The following is a 22,617-nucleotide window of genomic DNA, read 5'->3' on the forward strand; positions in this document are numbered from 1 at the left end:
GCGCAGTGGTTGAGAGTCCGCCTGCCGATGCAGGGGACGTGGGTTCGTGCCCCGGTCCGGGAGGATCCCACGTGCCGCGGAGCGGCTGGGCCCGTGAGCCATGGCCGCTGAGCCTGCGCGTCCGGAGCCTGTGCTCCGCAACGGGAGAGGCCACAACAGTGAGAGGCCTGCGTACCGCAAAAAAAAAAAAAAAAAAAAAAATCTCCAGAAATTGCCAAGCGTCCCCCAGGCAGCAAAATCTCCCCTAGATGAGAACGGCTGGATTAATATCATTGATTAGCAGAATAAATGAAAAAACATATGTGCATCTCAACGGATGTCTCATAAACGTCTAAATAAAATGTCTCAAAATTGAATGCCATTTCCTGGTTTTTAAAATAGATACACACATTCAAATTGTAGGAATTGATGAGAATTTTCTTAACTGGATGAAGGCTAGTTACCAAAGACCCCCTTCAGGCACCATATGGAATGACTAAATATGGAAACATAAACATTCCCGGAATGTTTCGCCAGTTAATAGGTTAATATTGGGTGTCCTGTGTCAGTACTCAAAAACTACTTGGAGGTCGCACCTACTCTGTATTGGTTTAGTTGGAGACAGATTTCAGAGGCAGACAGAAATGAGGGTGTCTACCAGGGGCTTTATCCCTCACCGTTTTGTCAGTTGGGCAGACAGATTCTTAGCAGCAGGAATAATTACCTGCCTTTGTGACTTCCTGCAGGACCTGAGCTTGGTGAGACAGCACACAAACAAGCCAGCAAAAGAAATAGCTGTGTCTTTATTCCTGTCACCCCTAGGCTCTTCATGACATTTTTTTCCCTTAAATTCCATATATATGTGTTAGCATACGGTATTTGTCTTTCTCTTTCTGACTTACTTCGCTCCGTATGACAGACTCTAGGTCCATCCACCTCATTACAAATAGCTCAATTTCGTTTCTTTTTATGGCTGAGTAATATTCCATTGTATATATGTGCCACATCTTCTTTATCCATTCATCCGATGATGGGCACTTAGGTTGTTTCCATCTCTGGGCTATTGTAAATAGAGCTGCAATGAACATTTTAGAGGATGGACTGAGGACACGGGGAGGGGGAAGGGGAAGCTGTGACAAACAGAGAGTGGCATGGACATATATACATTTCCAAACGTAAGGTAGATAGCTAGTGGGAAGCAGCCGCATAGCGCAGGGATATCAGCTTGGTGCTTTGTGACCGCCTGGAGGGGTGGGATAGGGAGGGTGGGAGGGAGGGAGACGCAAGAGGGAAGAGATATGGGAACATATGTATATGTATAACTGATTCACTTTGTTATACAGCAGAAACTAACACACCATTGTAAAGCAGTTATACTCCAATAAAGATATAAAGCAAGAACTAGCTTTCCTGTCGGTTCTGGTTGTCCTGTTGGCTTGCATTTGTCCCCCTGCTGCTTTCCTCGTTTATCAGGCAGGTCTGCCATGGTGCTGATCACAGGAAACTACACTCCGCTGTCTTAGACATGATTTGGAACTGTCAGTGCTCACGTAAAAACTAGCGGAGCCTATCAGTGACAGTTTTGTGTGGGGATGATTGACAATTTTTTAATCTTTTTATTTTATATTGGAGTATAGTTGGTTAACAATGTTGTGTTCGTTTCAGGTGTACAGCAAAGTGATTCACTTATACATATACACATAGCTATTCTTTTTCAAATTCTTTTCCCATTTAGGTTGTTACAGAATATTGAGCAGAGTTCCCTGTGGTAGTAGGCCTTGTTGTTTATCTACTCGAAACATAGCAGTGTATACCTGTCAATCCCAAACTCCCAATCTGTCCCTCCCCCTGACCCTTCACCCCTGGTAACCATAAGTTCCTTCTCGAAGTCTGTGAGTCTGTTTCTGTTTCGTAAATAAGTTCATTTGTATCGTTTCTTTTTAGATTCCACATATAAGTGATATCATAATGATATTTGTCTTTCTCTGCCTGACTTACTTCACTCAGTATGACAATCTCTAGGTCCGTCCGTGTTGCTGCAGATGGCATTATTTCATTCTTTTTATGGCTGAGTAGTATTCCATTGTACATATGTACCACATCTTCTTTATCCATTCCTCTGTCGATGGACATTTAGGTTGTTTGCATGTCTTGGCTATTGTAAACAGTGCTGCAGTGAACATTGGGGTGCATGTATCGTTTTGAATTATGGTTTTCTCAGGGTATATGCCCAGTAGTGGGATTGCTGGGTCATATGGTAGTTCTATTTTTAGTTTTTAAGGAACCTCCATACTGTTCTCCATAGTGGCTGCACCAATTTACATTCCCACCAACAGTGCAAGAGGGTTCCCTTCTCTCCACACCCTCTCCAGCATTTATTGTTTGTGGATTTTTTGATGATGGCCATTCTGACTGGTGTGAGGTGGAGATGACTGACAATTATTCTTGCAAATGGAAGTGGCCCAGATAATCCCTCCAAAATGTGTAATCTTTTAAAATGAACTTCAGAATGTTCTTTGTGATAGTTAAAGATATACAGCATCTTGCTCTAACAGGCATCATTAATTGATCACAGCACACTTCTCCCCTGAGCTGTCATGAACTCAGAATCCTCCTTAACACTGTTCTCCAGAAATTACTACCAGGGTCTAAGGATGGCCATTCAAGATGAAACTAATTTGCCCAACTTGTCTTAAATTTTTACTTACAACAGTTTTAATATCCTAGGTTCATTTTGGTTAGATGGTGAGGGATAGTCAACTAGGACAAAACAAAAATTAACCCTCCCCCTAGAAATGTTAGCCCCCAGATAAGTTTACATTTTACAGAAAGACATGGCTATATAGAATCTGTAAAGATAACTTGCTACCTCTGAAACAAAAGGCCATGGACTTCGCAATTTACGTTTATATGGGGTAGGGTTAAACATAGATGCAGTGAAGAAAACTATATATATAGTATAGCCCTTTTCAAGTATGTATATATTTAGGATTTTCTTGGTTGTAAGTAACAGAAAGTACAAGCTGAGGTAGATTGCCCATGAAAGGTAATACTAGCTTGAGCCACTGAAAAGTAGAGTGTTAGTTCTGGTTTCAGGCTAAGCTTCATGAATTACCCTAAGTGATGTTACCAGGAGCAGGGTTGTTATCTCCTTTGCCATATTCTTCTGTAGAAGTCTTCATCTTTAAGCTGCACACACGTCTCCTGCCAGCACCTGTCTCCCTCATGGTGACAAAATACTTGCCGTAGTGCCTGAACTTACATCTTCATCCCAGAGCATCCAGGGGAAACAGAGACTCTTCAGTAGCTTCCACAGAATTTCTGTGAGTCAGTCCTCTCTCATTGACCAAAACTGGGTCATATCCCTCTTCCTGACCCCGTCACAGCCGAGGCTGATGGGCCAGGTATGGGTCCTGTGATCACCATGGGAACACGCTGATGGCATCAGCCCCACCTGAACCTGGGGGTTAAACTGGGGAAATGGTGACTCCCCAAAGAAAATACAAAAAAGATGGTGTATTAGTTTCCTGCCCCTAATTTGCTGGAACAAAGTACCACGAACTGGGTGGCTTCAAATAATGGGAATTTATTCTCTCACAGTTCTGTGGGCTAGAAATCTGGAATCAAGGTGTAGGCAGGACCATGCTCCCTCTGGAGGCTCTAGGGGAGGATTTTTCCTTGCTTCCTCCAACTTCCGGTGTTGCCGGGAATCCTTGGTGTTCCTTGGGTGTAGCTGCATCCCTCTAATTTCCACCTCCATCATCACGTGGCCTTCTCCCCACGTGCATCTGTGCCCCTGCATCTTTACATGGCCTTCTTATCTGCCTTTGTGACAAGCCGTTGGGATTTAGGGACACCAGCTGTTGGATTTAAGTTCCACCCTAATACAGTATGACCTCATTTTAACTAATTACAACCATAACAACCTACTTCCAAATAAGGTCAAGTTCTTCTGAGGTTCCAAGTCCACAATTTCCCGGACTTACAATGGGGTTATGTCTCGATATACCCATCTTAAGTTGAAAATACTATAAGTTGAAAATGCACTTAATACATCTAAACTGCTGAACAGAATAGCTTGGCCTGGCCCACCTTAAACACGCTCAGAACACTTACATTAGCCTACAGTTGGACAGAATCATCTGGCACAAAACCTATTTTATAATGAAGTGTTGAATGTCTCATGTAATTTGTTAAATACTGTAGTGAAAGTGAAAAACAGAATGGTGGTCTGCATCCAGGATGGTGTGTGTCAGTTTACTCTGGTGATGGCATGGCTGATGGGAGGTACAGCTGCCGCTGCCCAGAATCTCGAGAGAGGATTGTGCCGCGTGTCACTAGCCTGGGATAACATCAAAATTCAAACTTCGAAGTACAGTTTCTATTGAATGCATATCGCTTTGGCATCATCATAAAGTCTGTACACATGGATATTTGAGGGTTACTATGCAACCCCATACAGAAGGGAAAGTATTAACTTCCTTAAGCCAAACAGAACCCACCTCGAAACCCCGAGGGGCCAAAAATTAGCAAAGAATAGCAGAGGTCTGAACTCCCCAGGGGAGAATCAGGCTCTCCTTGATCTCAGTGAAAATCTCAAAGCCTCCACCTATTGTCTGATCACCAGATTTACTGACATGAATGGTCCCTAAAGGCAGGCACTGCTTGCTTTCCGTGCAACCAGATGCACTTGTGAGTTTGCTGGAGGAGGGGATGGAGAGCATCACTGCAAAAGACGTGGATCCTCTGGCGCCACCTAGATACTAACGTGGGGACTGCAGGCGAGGTCCAGACCCCACTGCCCTTGAATGACATTTATACTTTAAAAGGTAATTCAGCAGATGTCTCCTGAGTCACAGCTCCTCTGGGTCAGAGACAGTATTGGGAAGTGAATCTAGTCCCAGGCAGAAAACATTATTTATCTATGTCTACTCACCTGTGTTTCTTGTATAAGATATTTTTCAAATTATAAAGCTAGAACTTCCCTTCTGTCTTGACATTTCCCTATCACAAATGGTCTCTGTGTCAAACCAGACCTTCTACTTGCAAAGGAAGAAGTGACTTATTAATATCAAGTTCAAATATGGCTATCACACATTCACAGCAACCCTGACATTCATTCATTTAGCTAACGTGGTTATTGAGTGTGTACTATGTGCTGGACGTTTGGAAAAAATAACGAGCCAGAGATCCATTCCCTTCCCTCACAAAGGTTCCAATATTGTTTGAATAACGGACGTTAAAAATAAACACAAAACAAACACATGACTTAAAATTGTAATAAGCGCTAAGAAGAAAAAGTGTGTGGCGTCAAGAGAAAGAGTAATAAGGCATCCCGGCTTGTACAAAGAGATCCAGGAGGACTGAACAGGAGTAGCCCAGGCACACAGTTCAGTCGTAGTGACTTGATTTTGGTTCTTTATAAGAAAGCGTCACAGGGCCAGAGCACTCGGAGCTATGCGTGGGTTGTGTTCTCCCTGGAGGATGAAATGCTTTAATTCCATTTACAAAGTATCTTTTTTTTAACATCTTTATTTACAAAGTATCTTGTGAGTGCTTATTGAGTGTAAGACATTGTTAATTCGTGGCCAGCTAAGATGTTCTTGGTACTTAATTCATATGACTTCATGGAAAGAATAATTACTCTTTTGTTTGTACTTCAGTAGATCACTGTCCAAAACCTCTATTACAGTATTTAGCATATTGTTTGATTGTCTCCTAGAATAGAGTGTAATCTCTCCAAGGTCAAGGTAAGAGTTTCCTCTTCATGTCGCACTTAGCGAAGCACTTGGCATGTAATAAATATTTGTGGAACATAAAACCTTGGGGGCTGTACTACCATCTTCCAAAGGCTAAAGGTTCTAGAATAGTGCTTGCTGAAAAAGGGATTTATCTGACGTTTTGTAATATAGCCTATATTTCTCAGGGTGCAAAAGCACCCCATCTTCCCAAATGAGTTTTATGCCCAAACTGTAGGAAATAGCATAGCTTACTTTCTATAGGAATTTTTGATCTTAAACCAATAATATTAAATATCCAGAAACGTGCATTGATTAGATAGTGTTTGAATCTGTGTGGCCAAAACTGGACTACTATAATTTAACCTATTTAACCCAAAAGAGGATTATGTTTTTCTCAAAAAAAAAAAAAATTAGTCCAGATGAAGACAGCCCAAGACGCGATGCATCGAAAGTCCGAGATTGGCTCATTTCCACTCTTCTGTCCCCAAAGCATGGCTTTCTCTCCCTCTTGGTTTTCAGAAAGCCCCTCCCCCTCTTTCCTCCTCTGAAGGAAGAACGAGACAGAGGCTCCTCCCCCTCTTTCCTCCTCTGAAGGAAGAACGAGACAGAGGTGGCGCTTGCAGCAGGAAAGCAAGGTGTTTTCAGAATCCCCGGCAGACTTTTGCGTCCTAAATGCTGGGCAGAACTGTGCCCCGGCCACCCTGTAGGCAAGGGGAGTCATTGTTTGGGTTTGTCAAGGGTAGGATCTTTGCCAACCCAAGCAAAATTGAGGTTCTTCTAAATAATGGAGAGAAGGGAACTGGATTATGGATAGATGACTAGCAATGTCATCCACGCAGGGTTCCTGAATAAACGAGTCAATTTATTCAAGCTGTTCATGCTTTGGAGAGAGAGCCCAGTCATATTTTATTTCCTCAAAAACAAGAAGTTTCTTCCTTCCCAGACTTCTTGGAGAGGCTCGTTCCCCTCTTTTCTATTTTCGCTACTTGACTAATCTGTGTGGTAATTGTGTGGAATAAACCAAGCGATTCGCGAATTGGAAAAAAATCCCAAACAAATAGGAATTTAGACTCTGCAAAAGCAATGAGTGTTTTTGTACATTTTAACTCACCGTCTAAAACCTCTGTTATAGCATTTACCATAGTGTTTGTCACATATATATGTCTGTCATAAATATATATATATGTCATAGACATGTATATTATATATAGGATAGTCTGTCATATACATGTATATTCTATATGTATATTAAATATATTTCTTTTTTAAATATAAATACATTTAAAATAATATTGATATTATATATATATGTGTGTGTGTATTTGGACTATCTTTGAAATGAGATTTTCTGGCATTTTGGCTAATTGTTCCAATGCAGATTATTGATAAAAAACTAATTTTCAAAGCAAATGAACAGAAAAAGGTGGTGGACGAGAGGATTATATTTCAGTCAACTTCTCGTTTGATAAATCTAGTTTAAGGAGAGGATTATACACACATATTACATCCTTCCCTACCATATAAAATATAGGAAAGAAATGAAAAAGCTATGAACACACAACAGAGAAAGACAGGGACTGGGGACCTGTGAGGAGGGGATGTCGAGGTCTCTGTGGATGGAAGGGGCTGGGGAGAGGCGTAGGGATGAACAGCTGAAGGGCTGCGTGTCCTCTCGGAACCTCAGAGAGCTTAGGACTTGAAAATATCAAGTCTTGCAGAAAGCTAGTGTTAGAGCCGTTTAGCAAATGGAGAGGAATTCTCTAAAACCAGAAGCAAAATACAGATGTCCATTCTCTTCACAACCATTTAACATTGCATTGGTGATATCAGGTCATTCATTGGACAAATGAAAGCAATTAGAGGCATACGAATTGGAAAAGAAGAAGTGAAAGCATCTCTCTTTGCAGATGATATAATTATGTATCTAGAAAATGCCAAGTAATCAATGGGAAAACTAAGAAAAAGAGTAAGACAAAATAACAAAATAATGGATTTATAAAAATCAGCACAAAAATTAATAGCCATTGTATATGCAAACAACAAAACAGTTAACAAGATCCCTCTTGTTATAGCAAAATATATATATATATATACACATAATTAAAGTGCTGAAGCACAAACTTAGCAAAAAAAATTTCAAAACCAAAATGTAGGATACTATAAAACCGTCTTAAGTGTTCAAAAGGAAAAAAAAACCTACACTTGAAATGGAAAGATACACCATGTCCTTGAATAAGAAGTGTTTATATCGTGAAGATGTCAGTTTTCCTTAAAGTAATAAATACATTCAATGCATTTCTAGTAAAATTACCATTATATATATTTTTTCTGGAGCTACACAAGTTGCTTTAAAAATCCATTTAGAAGAATAAACAAACAAAAAGATCCAGGAATAGCTTGAACAAGAAGAATAAGGTGCAGTATAACTATCAGATCTTAAAACACATCAGAGATCTTCTGTAATTAAAGCAGGGTTATAGTATTGGTCCTTGCGGTATGTTACATGGGTAGCAAGATAAGTCTATAGAACATAGTAGAAAATTAAAAAAAAAAACCTTTATCATACTGAAATTTATTATAAGAGAAAGTAGGATCACAATCAGTGGAGAAAAGATGGAGTTTTTAATAAGAGGTATGGGAATAGCTGGAAACGCCATATGAAAATTACATAATTGGATCTGCTCTGCACATATCATACCAGGATGAATAACAAAGGAATCAGAGATTTAAATGTAAAAACAAAACAAATTGAAACAATAAATATAAGTATTAGTAGATAAGATGGATGAATTCCTCTGTTATCTGAAACTGAGAAAAAAGTCTTCTAGGACACAAAATTCAGAAGGAAAAAGATAAACAGGATGACATAAAGATATGCATGGGAAAAATTCATAAGAAGGCGAAAATAACAAGCTTTAGAAAATATCTCCAAATCGTAAGACAGACCTGACCATATCCCTGTAAGAAAGTTTAAAACCGGAGGAGAAAAAAGATCAATGGCCCGATAGAAAAACAGTCAGAAATATAAACAGATTGCAGAAGGTAGAAGCACATGGTCCTTAAGCATATTAAAATATGCTCAGTCCTGCTCATAAAAAGAGAAATGCAAATGAAAAGTATTTTGAGCTACCACATCTCACCCCCCAAATTAATAAAAGACTGAAAGTTTCACAGCATCCTCTGCTGGCATAGCCGTGAAGAAGTGAGCACCCTCTTACATTTCTGATGAATAAAAAACGGCACAAGGAAGAGAATCTGACAATATCCCAGTGATTATCCAGGCATGTGCTCTCTGACCAGCAATTCCATGCCAAGAGATCTCTCTCCGGGGTACACTGCCAAGTATATGAAGAGCTGGATATGCACAAGACTTTCTTGCAAGGCTGTAATAGTAAAAAATGTGTGGGGTTTCACCACTGGAGCTGAGATCTGCCTACATTTGAACTGCTTGGGTACCACTGCAGTGTGCTCAGTTGTTGGCCCCTGCTCCTGTAATTACATCACAAACAATAGAATCCTATTCAGATGACATGAACAGTAATTCGCGATAGTGACACCTGTTTTGTAAGCACCGCCTGTGAAGAGGAATTAGGAGATGGGTTGGGAGAGCTTGCAAAAAGAAAGCGTAAGAACATACAAAGAAGGGCTCGGGAGGTAAATAAGAGAATATGTGAGCCTGCTTGCTTGAGGGCACCTTGGGCACAAGCATTGTTCATCCCACGGCATTGTTAGGACCAGGACAAATAAACCAGGTATTTTTAAATCCATGTGGTCTTTGTTTTCTTGCTTCTCACTATTATTACATGGAAGTGGACTCATAATATACTGTCCAGTATGGACACCACTGGCCACCTGTGGCTATTTAAATTAAAATGAAATAAAATTTAAAATTCTGTCTTTCAGTCTCACTGGCCACATTTCCAGTGCTGGATAGCCACGTGGGGCTAGTGGCTGTGTGGTGAGGAGAGCATACGTTCTGGAGTCAAATTCTAGGGTTAATTCAGGTGTCTGACATTTACATGAACAAATATAAAGTGAGTTTTCCCCAAAAAGTCATCCTTCAGAAAAGAGGGAGGATTCTTATATTGAAGTTCTTAAGAAGTTTCTTACACGATGACGTTTGATTTTGAACGTATACCAAAGTGATTATTTTTTAAAGCGTATGACTTTGAGACAGCAGTAAAGGTAAAAGTCAAGGGTTACCTTGTGCTAAATATAATTGCTTATGGGAAAAACGTTGTAGCCCTGTGTGCTGGTGAAAACAAAGATTGTAAAAAGAAACATTGCTTAGTGTGATCATAGCGAGATTTCTAGAAAGCAGGGAGCGTCTGAAACCGTCTTATTTACTTGCTAATAGCCATTTGGGGAAGACACATCAGCTGAACCTCACTCAACCAATAGTAGCTTTAGAGGTTTACAGAGCTTCAACAGGACAGATTTTAAACAAAATAAGAGGGAGGGGGGAGGGATGAAATTTAACAAACTATTATTCCTGAGGAAATGACCATGATTGCAAACATGATTTAGAAGATTTGGTCTAAAAAGCAGTACAGTAAGCAGTTAGTTTTTAAGGCTCGTGAGCACACACCTACAGAATAAATGAGAAAATCAACTGTCCATATATTACGTGAAGGAGTTCTCACAGCTTGGAGTAAAACTTACAGTGTTAATATCATAAGTGGTTACACATGTCCTCAAACAACCTTTATGGGGGTAACCACCATGTGTTCTGAAAACCTGTGATTGAAAAATGGTGTCTGTAAGAGGTGGTATATGGTATATACATAATATGGTATATACATTATATATACACACAATGGAATATTACTCAGCCATAAAAAAGAATGACTGTGCCATTTGCAACAATATGGATGGACCTGGAGGGTATTATGCTAAGTGAAATAAGTCAGACAGAGAAAGACAAATTATCACTTATATGTGGAATCTAAAAAATGAAACAAAGGAATGAATATAACAAAACAGAAACAGACTTATAGAGAAAAAAACTAGTGGTTACCAGTGGGGAGAGGGAAGGGGGAGGGGCACGATAGGGGTAAGAGGTCCAACCTACTGTGTATGAAATAAATGAGCTACAAGGATGTATTGTACAGCTCAGGGAAGATAGTCAATATTTTATAATAACTTGAAATGGAGTATAATCTATAAAAATCTTGAATCACTAAAACAATTATGTCTGTGACAAAGACAGCTATGTTGAAGAGACGTGGAAAGTTTGTACAAAATTATAAAATTTCAGCATGAGAAAAATAAACATTTCAAAGTCAATATATCACTGTATACACTGTATAATTTTAAAGACATTTGTATAACTGAGTATTTGATGAGTTCATTTATATCCCTAAAGTCTTCTATATCATATATTGTGTGAGTGCGTGTGTGTGTGTATATCCAATTAAGTGAAGTTATGTTCAAAAGATATGTGGAGAGTTTGTACAAAATTATCATAAAATTTCAGCCTGGGAAACAAATATTTCCAAATCAATATGTCACAATCACATAATTTTTAAAATATTAAAAGTGTGTAATTGGTTATTTGATGAGTTCATTTATATCCCTAAAGGTTTATGTATATCATATAGATACAGATATAAATATAGATATATCCAATTGGGTGAAAAGAAACTTGGAGAAATATGCTCATTGGAAAAATGAGAGAATCAACTTGTATTTGGGGTGAGTTACACAGACTCTCCGCACCTCAGTATCTCTATGTGGAAACAAGCATGCCAGGCGATCCAAGCAGATGATCAAAGTATTAGAGGACATAAGATCCCTGTAAAGGAACGGTCCGTCCTCGGGAAATGCCAAGACATCTTCCCTTTAATCCCAACACATGCACCAACATCTTTATTACGAGGACCCAGTATTTTGAACGAGGTTTCTGAGTGCATGAAAGGGTGATTTTAAAAGCAGCCATGCAAGTTCTTTCCAAATGCAATTTCACTCAGACTGGACTCGGGTTTGGGCTGCTGGGCCCTTTTTACGGTTGTCCATCAGTTCCCAGGGCGACAGCCCTAGGAAGCTGTTAAGGTGAGAGCCCAAGAACTCACCGCAGCCGGATTCACAGTACCCTCGCTGCTGAGCCGACCTCTGCGCTGGTGGTGGGTGACCTCCTTAAATGAAGGGCTGTATCCCGAGAACCCAATAGTGATGCCGTTTTATCGGGCTCTGTTCATGTAATGTTGACCAATGATCTAGGATTCATCGTTCAAATGAATTTTTGTATTATATTGTGATAGTATGCCTTTTACTCTCTGAGTGGAAATAGCTTTATTGCTTATGATGATTACAATTTTTATTATTTGAATGTTCATTATAAAAGTATTTTAAAATACAGTGTTTAAAAAAACAAAGATTTATTCCAAAGGCATATCAGCTTCCTGGAGCCTTACCGATTGGGTGACGCTCAATTACCCAATTAAATCTGTTAACAGGTTTTACAACCCTCTAGTGTTTTGTCTCTCCATTTATAAACATGCCCGCCTTTCTGGGCCATTCAGGCATTTGAGTTGTGCTTTTGTGTTTGTATCAAATTGAGTGAATGGTGTTTACTATCTTATATGCATTATTAAGCTCCGCAGTCGGAGTTCTGTAACATATAAATATGAAATAAAATACTGTTCAAATACGTGTATTTACTATTTATATTATACCCAGTGCCTTCACACTCCACATGTAAAGAAACGCTTCTGTGTATTTTACGGAAGTTAGAACAGTACAGGGGGGTTTCAGAACACTGCTGACAAGATAACCTCCCGAATTGCTGAACGCAGCCATTCACAGTTCCTACAGGTGATTCACCACCAGGTTCTCAGCATCTACAGGATGAAAATTTTTCTCCCATGGTGTTTTTGTTGCTGGAACAGAAATGATTAAAGACACAGAAATGTTTATGTTTTCTCCCAGAGGATCCAGAAAAATGTTTACATGGCTTTCCTTGTCGTCTCCTGAACTTAAGAGCACACGGGTGTGTGCGCGTGTGCATGCGTATGTGTAAGAGTCAGATGGACAGGCTTCCTACCTTAATTTACCTCTATTCCTCACTCTTTTTTTTCCCCAAGAAAGACATAAGTTGGAGGACAGACGTACGGACATAATGATCTCTTTAAATAAAAGAGGATTTCTCTCTGGTGGTGTGTCAGTTTCTGTACTTAAAAAGTCATTACAGGGCTTCCCTGGTGGCGCAGTGGTTGAGAGTCCGCCTGCCGATGCAGGGGACGCGGGTTCGTGCCCCGGTCCGGGAGGATCCCACATGCCGTGGAGCGGCTGGGCCCGTGAGCCATGGCCGCTGAGCCTGCGCGTCCGGAGCCTGTGCTCCGCAACAGGAGAGGCCACAACAGTGAGACGCCCGCGTACAGCAAAAAAAAAAAAAAAAAAAGTCATTACAGAAGGTTTACCTAACTTATGGTCAACCCATGGTCGTGGAACCCATGAAACTCAGACACACACACATACACACATTTCATATGTACAGAGAGTTCATGAATGTCACTAAACTTCATCATATTCTCAAAGAAATTCATGACGCAAAAAGGTTTGGAGCCACTGACCCAGAGCATGCTTTGTTATTTTTCCTCTGAACGTCTCTAAATGATATTAAATGGCCTTGTGTAAAAATGTCAAATACCCAATAATAAACTCAAGAACAGTTGTTTGGGAACAACATGGAAAAAACTCCCAAACTCAACTAAGAGGTAAGAAACAGATTTAAGTAATTGAAATAGCATTCCATATTCCTAGATGATTAAAAAAAAAAAAGCTGATACCAAGAAGTGGTAGATTCACAGCAAATTAATTTATAAATGCAGTATTACGCTCATTGAAACCCTAACAGGGTATTCAGAAAAATAACAAAATAATTCTCATTCATCTAGAAGAACAAATGCTTAAAAGAACCAAAAGATTTCATAAAAAAGGACGTAACGAAGGAAGACACATGCTACAAACAAACTATAAATCTACGTGCTAATAACTACATAATACTGATACAGAAATGGAAAACATTCATATTCCGCGAGTATGTATCATGTCAGGTGCTGTCCTAGTGCAGAAGATAAGCAAGAAAGCAAGATCCCTTATGTTGTCATATGTGGAGACAAAGAGAAAATGCTTATGGACAAGAGTGATGGTAAAAATGAAACGGTGTGTTGTGAGGGATGATGGCCCAGGGTCAGGAGGATGCTACATTCGGCTGGATTGCCGGGAAAGGTTTCTCTGGAAAAGATAGGTCAACGGCACAGACTTTAATCCAGAAACGAACTTGTGTATTTTAATAATTTAGCATCTATTAATGATGACGTTTCGAATCATCCCACCATGGTGGTTTAGATATTTTTATATTTGTGTCCAATAAAACAAATACATGACTTTATTAAATTATTTATCATTTATTAATAAATTTATTAAAGCCTTACGCCTTTTTCTCTGAACTTCTTAGAGTCTGGTAGAGGGGTAGGGCCACTTCCCATTTGTAAGGATTCCATGATTCTTACCGATGAAGAGATGGCAAAGAGAGTTACAAGTGTGGTGTTGCATTTTAAAGGTTTATATTTAACAAATTAACATTTTTAACCTCTGTAAAAATTGTGTTAATTAGGGAATGACTTGGCTTGCGTTCTCTGTTTTTCCTGAGAATCCATCTATAGTTGCAGTTAGGACCTAAATTTTGCTGATGTGATGTGAAGCAAACTGATGTTAATAACTTGAGCTTCCTAAATTAAGTCTTAATCAAGCCTTAAGCCTTTTTTCATTGTTGATTTTGAAACGTTGGACCCTGGCTTAAGAAGATTCACTTCGAGTTGCCTTTTTCTTGTAGAAGTTTTTCCTGGATCAAGGGGACCTTTGCTTTATCTAATAGGGACATGGATAAAAGAAAATTAATCTGTCATTAATATGCAGGGTGTGTTGGGGCAGAGGGACACAAGGCAAGGAGAAAAATGAATGGGCTGGAAACAGATCTCACATCTCCTGTGTCTGTACCTGAGAGCGCCGCTCCTGGGGGTATAGCTAGCGCACTGCACAGTCTGGGGTGAGTGGGGTGTTTGCCGCCATTCACATGAGAATCTGATTACACAGCACATGACCTGTGAAGCAGCCCAGCCTGTCATCTCAGTACTGAAAGTTTCTGTGCGTGCCCAGCGTGCGCCATGTGTGTATGGTGTGTGCACGTGTGTGTGCTTACACATAAATACGCACGTGTGTGTGCTTCTACATAAATACGCATGTGTGCATTAACACGCAAAGCACATAAATACGCATGTATGCATTAACACGCAAAGCGCGTGTGTGCAGATGTGCAGGTGCACCTATATACGTTTGTCTGTCTGTGTATAAATATTTGTGTATAAGTAGGTATATGTGAATGTATTTCGTAAAACTATATATTGAAGTCTGCTTAAATAACCTTCTTTGTTCCTAAATCACTCTCAGTTAAATTATATAAAAAGGCACTGTTTTAAAAAAGTATAGGTTGTAAAGCTGAATTACTCTAAAATACAAATACTTACCTAAAGCCTTGACAGGTCTGAAATTTCATTTTTATATAACCGTCATGAAAATGTATGTATATTTATGAAGAAGGATACTTGTCTTTCTATGGGGTTTCTGAGTGAATTAGCAAATTGAGTTTTATGGACGTTTGGGCATTTTAATTAATTTGTCTAATGCACCATTATCTAAAAATAGAGAACTTGATTAAGATTTCCCCTCCAGAAGAAAAAAAAGAATGCTAAAGAAAAGCCCGGTATCTTTCATAAACTCTTGCTTCCCCTCTTTTTTAAGATTCAGAGGAAGTCTTCTACTTACTCTGTATCCCTACAAGTGATGAGCTGTGAGAGCGTAGGGTCAGCAGAGAGGGATTTGCGTTGTAAAGAAATATGGCAGTCTTGGAAGGAGCCTGGACTTCCTTATGTCACCCAAGGCCCACCCTGAGTCCATCAGCAAATGCTGCTGGGTCTGCTCTCCAAAAGAAACCCTAATTGGGCCACTTGGCAGCCCGAGCTCTTTTCTTGAACGTGACCTGTGCAGAGAGCCTTTCCTGACCAACCGTTCTAATTAATGTCCTCATTATTCTCCATCCACTTTACAGCATCGTCATGAATTTATGATTTTTAGAGAATGTAAAAAAAAAAAATCTGAACCAGGGCTTCCCTGGTGGCGCAGTGGTTGAGGGTCCGCCTGCCGATGCAGGGGATACGGGTTCGTGCCCCGGTCCGGGAGGATCCCACATGCCGCAGAGCGGCTGGGCCCGTGAGCCATGGCCGCTGAGCCTGCGCGTCCGGAGCCTGTGCTCCGCAACGGGAGAGGCCACGACAGTGAGAGGCCCGCGTACCGCAAAAAAAAAAAAAAAATCTGAATCACTTTGCTGTACACCTGAAACTAAAACAACATTGTAAATCAATTATATTTACATTAAAAATTTATTTAAAATTAGACTTTAAAATTAAAAAATTTTTTTTAATTAAAAAAAAAAAACTAACCCAGTGTCACTTAACAGATGCATATAGCAGGGACCTTTTTTCCCTCTCATGTTCCTCTGTATCTGCAGTTGTTACAACCTTGCCTGACACACAGCAGATGCCCAAGAGATGGTAACCGGACACGTAAATGAACATTGACAAATTGTTCAGGAGGGGTCCTTGCTTTTGTCTGATTTTTTTCCCCATTACAAGTGCATTGCACTTTCCACACCAGGTGTGTTCCTCAAAAGTTATGTGTGAGCTGAATTTTCACAGGTCGAAATCTATTTAAAGTGATCAATGCGTTCTCTGTTTGAGGTTGCTCACTTCAGGTTGCTTTGCCATCACTCCTAACCTCTGTTTTGTGAATTTAGTCCTTGCTACACTGTCTTTTTTGAGGGAGATATGTGTGTATTCTCAAGGATGTGTCTAGATTCTCCTAAGAGAGACATGCCTGGGAGCGTTTTCTGAAGCCATGTGCTGCTTTTGAGCTTTCTAGATAAATCTTCGAATCTGAGGCTCACTGTAGCAGTTGCCTTGCCTGACAAGTCTTTGATAACAAGCAGTTGAATTACTCAAGCCTTGGGAACTTTATCCTTTGGGTATCGAGGTGGCTAGTAAGGACCTCGAATGAAGACTCTTGTTTAAAGTCCTTTAATAAGTTGTATTTAACACTGAGTTGGGACTTTTAAAGAGCCTACCACAATCCTGGTAAATGATTCTGCTGGATGGGGCTTCCATGGCTGGAAACACAATCCAAACTACGAAACAAAGGAGAATTGGTTGGTGTATGTAAGCCGCCGTTCAGAAATAAGGCTGACGCTGGATTCTGCGAGAAGTACCCCCAGGACTAGATCCTTAGTCTCTCTGCTCTTCACCAGCTGTCCCTCCAGACTCCCTGCCCATCCTCTCAGCCTCATGGCCAATGCAAAAGAAACACTTTCTCTATCCCATCAGTTAAAAAATGAAATGGGTGGACCATGTCCCGTCCTTGGACTAAAGGGTTGAAGCATGTTGACTAGCTGAGATTGAACATTTCCGGTGAGTACCCCAGTGACGAAATCTCCTAGACCTGTGCGATACACACTAACCCCTGCCTCCCGGGCATTTTCTCAGAGGGACTCAGAGGGACTGTTACAGCCCCTCTTCCTTTGGGGGAAAATGTCATTGACCGGAGTTGTACAGGCTCAAACGAATGTAGGATTCTAGATAGCACATGAGTTTGATTTCTTTCATGAAGCCTTAGGGGCAGACTTCTAGGAAATCTGTTACAAGTTTGTCATCAAGACTCCCCTAAGAGTTTCCCATCATTCTCTGCCATTCCCTAGACAGACAACAACAACAAATTCCAAAAGTAGATGCTAAGTGCAGACATGGGACCTGACTAGTCAAGAAGCACATTGACCCCCCAGACTGCCTGGGGTAGTTGTTTTCTGTCCTTGGAGACGTTGGGTTGTGGAAATGGATGGAAATGGAGGCTTGGTGGCTGGGCTCCCCTGGGAACTCATCCCCCTCTGTCCACTTCCCCTGGTGGTACTGCGACACGGGCACCACCATCACAGAGCCAGCGGACGCATCAAGAAGTGCGTCGTTCCACAGGCTGACCTTGCTGGGTCTGTTCACATCCTTCAACGTGATCACGTGTCTAGAGAGTGCCAGACTGTGCTGGACGCGGAGGGTGAGGAGGCAGGAGAACAGAGGAGTGGAGGGAAGGGCAGGCAGACTTGAGCCAGAAGCCCGGGCTGCAATCCCTGCTCCTTGCCTGTGTGACCTAGGAGGGGTTGCTTACCCTCTCTGTGCCTGAAGTGGAGAATAGCAGTCCTTCCTCACATGGTCAAATGGGTTAGTGTGTGTAAAGCACATCTTTTAATACTAGAACCTTGGGTGGTCCTATAACCACCACCTTTATGCGCACACTCCCCAGCAGTTGGGTTTTTGGCGTTTTTGTATCTTTTTGTCCATAATTTGCTCCAACTGCTCATGCCGAGCGGTTATTTTTAGTCCCTTATAGTTTCTTTGTATTTTGTTGCTGAAGGAGAGGTTTGTCCAGGTGCAGGCCCTGCAGCAAAGGGGCCCAGGTCCCAGCCTGCCTCATCTGGATAATAATTTTGGAGATTTGGCCTTATGTGTTTGCTCCCACCAACCCTGAACTTGACCTTTTCACCTAGTCTTCGTTCTGGATCTCCCTTGGAACTCCTGGGTTACAAGTTTCCCCAATCCACTCTCCTCTCACCTCTTGTGACTTTCAGGTACCACGTACACTATTTCCCCAGTACATTCCCATGTAGGAACCAAAGTATTGGCCCTACATATGAGGCCCTGGTTGCAGAGGTCCGTCAGCTCCATGTCTGCGGGTTGACTTTGCTTTCTTGGAAGACTTCTGGCTCTGTAACTTGAGATGAATCAAAGTAGTGTAGCTAAAGCAGATGTGAATTCTCAAGAGTGGATGCTGCTCTCAAGCTTTGCTTTCCATTCTAGGCCATTTTGGAAAAGAAAAATGTTGGCAGAGACAGAATAGAATTATTTGTTGATTGGAAAATCATTCAACCAACCCATAATGATCACTGATTATGTCAGACACGTTCCCAGGCAGTGAAGATATTGTCACTAAAGTTCTCCTGAATTCTCAACTCCCAGATTCTGTTCTCTGTTTATCCTCGGTCCCAGGATAGGCTTAATGGAATCAAGAGACGAGAAAGTGTTCAATCAAGTGTTTGATGGGTACCACTCTGATTGCCTTCTGGGGCTATATTTCATTAAGTCTTATGGTGTTCGTTGGAAAGGTTAAATGCATCACGCAGTTAAGGACTGGTGGAGTTGTAAAGACCCCTGTTCATCAAGAACACAATTCAGTCTAGTTTCTGACCCTAAGTGACAGCCACACACTTGGTGAGTGATGGGCATGGGAAACTCCATCTCCCGGAGAAGCAAGACTCCTCCGAAAGCTCACAGGGCAAAGAGGAATTTATAAAAGGCTATTTGAAGAGGTTAATAAATACCCATTGCGTTTTCTGTGCTGAGATGCACTGTGTGTGGTGAGATGCTCAAAGTGGACTGTGGGTTCTGTATAGACCTTGGCACTAAAAACCTGGGAGCGTGTTGGCAATATTCCTATAAGCTTAAGAATGGGGTTATTCTTCTGCTCAGGGCTTGGCAGAAGCATTAAATAAATGCCTGAGACATTAAACAAATGACCCACAAACCAAACAAATGGATAGATCCCTTGTGGAAACAGAATTTTTTTTTTTGTTTTGGCTGTACCTCGTGGCACGCGGGATCTGAGTTCCCTGACCAGGGATCGAACCCAGGCCCACTGCAGTGGAAGCGTGGATTCTTAACCACTGGACCGCCAGGGAAGTCCCTGGAAACAGATCTTAGATCACAATTTTGGGTGTACAAGTGACGTGACTGTCTTTATATTTTCTTGGGTACATTTGAAAGTCTCAGGAAAGCTTAAAAACTAACACAGATGTAGAAATAACTACGGAGACATAGCTCACCTCCATAAAAATGAAAGACAATTTGGTTTTATCATATGTGCTCTTGGATGTGTTAAGAAATAAAAATGTTCAGATATAACATCATCTTTAAATATGACCTTATGCAGGGTGTTGAGTTTAGGTGCTTTAAGGAAGAGTCACTAGCAGTGTGAACAGGATAAAAGATGTGTTCATCTCTCCCACAGAAAGCCAGGCTGCCGGGCCACCCCGATGAGGAAGGCAGGTCCACTCTACACCATCTTATAAGACCCAGGCTCCTTGTATTGTCTTGTTTTCTAGGATGGTGCCCTCGTCCACATGGACACAAATGGCCCAGCACCATCAAGTCCTTCTTTCAGTTAGTAGGAAAGGGAAAGGGCAGGTGGCCGATAAGCACATCCCACTTATGGATGTGACCTTGGGGTTGCACAAATGATTTTTTCTCCTCTTCCAGTGGATACAGCTTAGTCGCATGTCTGCACCTAAGCACATGGTATGAGGTTAGGGGGCCATGTGCTCAATTCACAAATCAGAGGTTCCTATTGTGAGCAGGAGGAAGGGAAATGAAATACGGGAGACAGTTAGCAGTTCCTGCCACAACTTCTTTCTCCAGTCCCATCTCTTTCCTCACCATCCCGCGACCCACCTCTGCCCTTGGTTTGGTGCGCACCTTTAAATTTTACGTGGATGTGTATTTATTTTCATTTTACGTAAATAATGATACTGAACATATCATTTTGCAACTTTTTCTTTCAGTGAATTTGCTTTTTGAGATTAAGCCACACCCATATTTGTATATGTGTGAATATATCTACATATACACATAGAAACATGCCATGTATAGAAATGTATATATGCATCACGTTATTTAAACGTTTTAAATTAATTTTTATTGGAGTATAGTTGCCTTACAATGTTGTGTTAGTTTCTACTGTACAGCAAAATGAATCAGCTATACATATACATATATCCCCTCTGGTTTGGATTTCCTTCCCCTTTAGGTCACCACGGTGCATTAAGTAGTGTTCCCTGTGCTATACAGTAGGTTCCCATCAGTTGTCTGTTTTATACGTAGTATCAATAGTGTATATGTGTCCATCCCAATCTCCCAGTTCCTCCCACCCACCCCCTCTTCCCCTTGGTATCCATACATTTGTTCTCTACGTCTGTGTCTCTATTTCTGCTTTGCAGATAAGATCATCTATACCATTTTTCTAGATTATTTTAACTATTAAATAGTATTTCACTCTATGAATACATCCTTTTTTGGCTCATTGGCTTATTTGGACATTTTTGTTGTTGTCTCTTTTTCACCGGGATAAACATTATTGCAATGAACATCTTCGTGCATATCCCCATGAGTACATGAAAAAGAGTTTCTCTCGGGTGTATACTAGAGAGTTACTGGACTCTGGGTTATGAATATTTTCTGTTTTACCAAGTACAGCCAAATTCCTCTCCAAAGTGGCTTTCGCAACTCACCACCCCACCAGTCTTACACTAGAATACCACTTCCTCATTCTGGCTCCCCTTCTCACTGTCAGACATCATAACTGGCACCCATCTAGTGGGTAAAAAAAGGCACCTCTAATATTTCATAATAAAAGTTAATTTCTCCAAGGGGGGAAGCAGGGGGGAGATGAATTGGGAGATTGGGATTGACATATATACACTAATATGTATAAAATAGATAACTAATAAGAACCTGCTGTATAAAACAATAAAATAAAATTCAAATCAAAAACACAAGTTAATTTCTACTTGAGTCTCCTGTTCTACTTGGTGGTAGAAACTCATAGATGGCTTGGAGTACTCATACCCTTGGAGGGGTGCTTATGGAGAGCACGGTGGATGGATGACAGAGTCCTCAATGTCATGTTTTATTAAGAACTCTATAGATGTCTAATTTACATTTCATACAGTTCCCCTGTTGTGTGTGTACACTTCAGTGGCTTTTGGCGTATTTACAGAGTTGTGTAACCGTCACCACAATCCAATTTTAAAACACCTTCATCACCCCAGAAAAATCACCGTGAGCCTTTGCAGTCAGTCTCCCTTCCTGCCGCCAGCCCCAGGCAGCTACACGCTTACTTTCTGTCTAGAGATTTACCTTTTCTGGACATGTCGTATAAATGGAATCATATAATCTGTGGTCTTTTCAATGTTGTTGTGTTTCCAGCAGGTGTGATGTGACATGTCACGGAGTATGTTTGGGGGCATCTTATGTGCACAGTTTAGCGCATCAGAGCCACCAAGCCCAGAATGTCATCACATGCTGCACTGACGTACCCCTGCTTCTAAACTCCTTCCCCCTGGGATACCTCTTCTGACTTCCCCCAGCTCCGGGATGGCCCAGGTTTGGGAGTCCTTTATCACTTCTAGAACCTCCCACAAAATTTCCAAGAAATAATGCAGGCCCCCAGAGATCCAGCTGTTTTCTTAGTTAGTGATTAGTGAGAAAAACATTTACTGTCATTTCTAAGCCAACTGATCTCAATCATTTTATTGACCAACTGGGTCTAGTCCTCAAGTTTCCGAGTCGTATTTCAGCTTAGCGGGCAATTGTAATGGCCTCCTTTCACATTCGGGGTTTGTATCCCCAGTTCTTACAAAAACGTATTGAAGGAAGCAGCAGGGAGCCAGGATAAAATCTCTTCATGCTTCTCAGCAGAAATCGTAATTGACAGTAACAGCTACGACTCCCAGCTCAGAAGCCAGTTTTATTTTTTCCCCGCCCATCTTTCTGAGATGGCAGAGTTTGATCAGTGGTTTAGCATTCTTGGCTTGTTACTGAAAAACGTGCAATGCCACAAAACCGCTTTGAGATGGAGGCCGTTTAATTCAACTTGTAATTCTGCCTTGTTAACGAAGTGGTGATGATGAAAAAGTTTTGTCACTTATTTCCATATTAATTTTAAATGATGGGCCTGTCGAGAAAAA

At 41.0% G+C, this 22,617-nt stretch overlaps 1 protein-coding gene across 1 annotated transcript in view; it reads left to right on the forward strand.

The window, feature by feature from the left end:
- The window catches only part of LOC132436391 (transmembrane protein 132D-like), a 384,639-nt gene that overhangs the window by 212,639 nt on the left and 149,383 nt on the right, over positions 1–22,617 (forward strand). The gene's annotated exons all lie outside the window — the stretch shown is intronic.

The sequence above is a fragment of the Delphinus delphis genome, chromosome 13 (assembly GCF_949987515.2).
Source record: "Delphinus delphis chromosome 13, mDelDel1.2, whole genome shotgun sequence".
NCBI classification, from domain to species: Eukaryota; Metazoa; Chordata; class Mammalia; order Artiodactyla; family Delphinidae; genus Delphinus; species Delphinus delphis.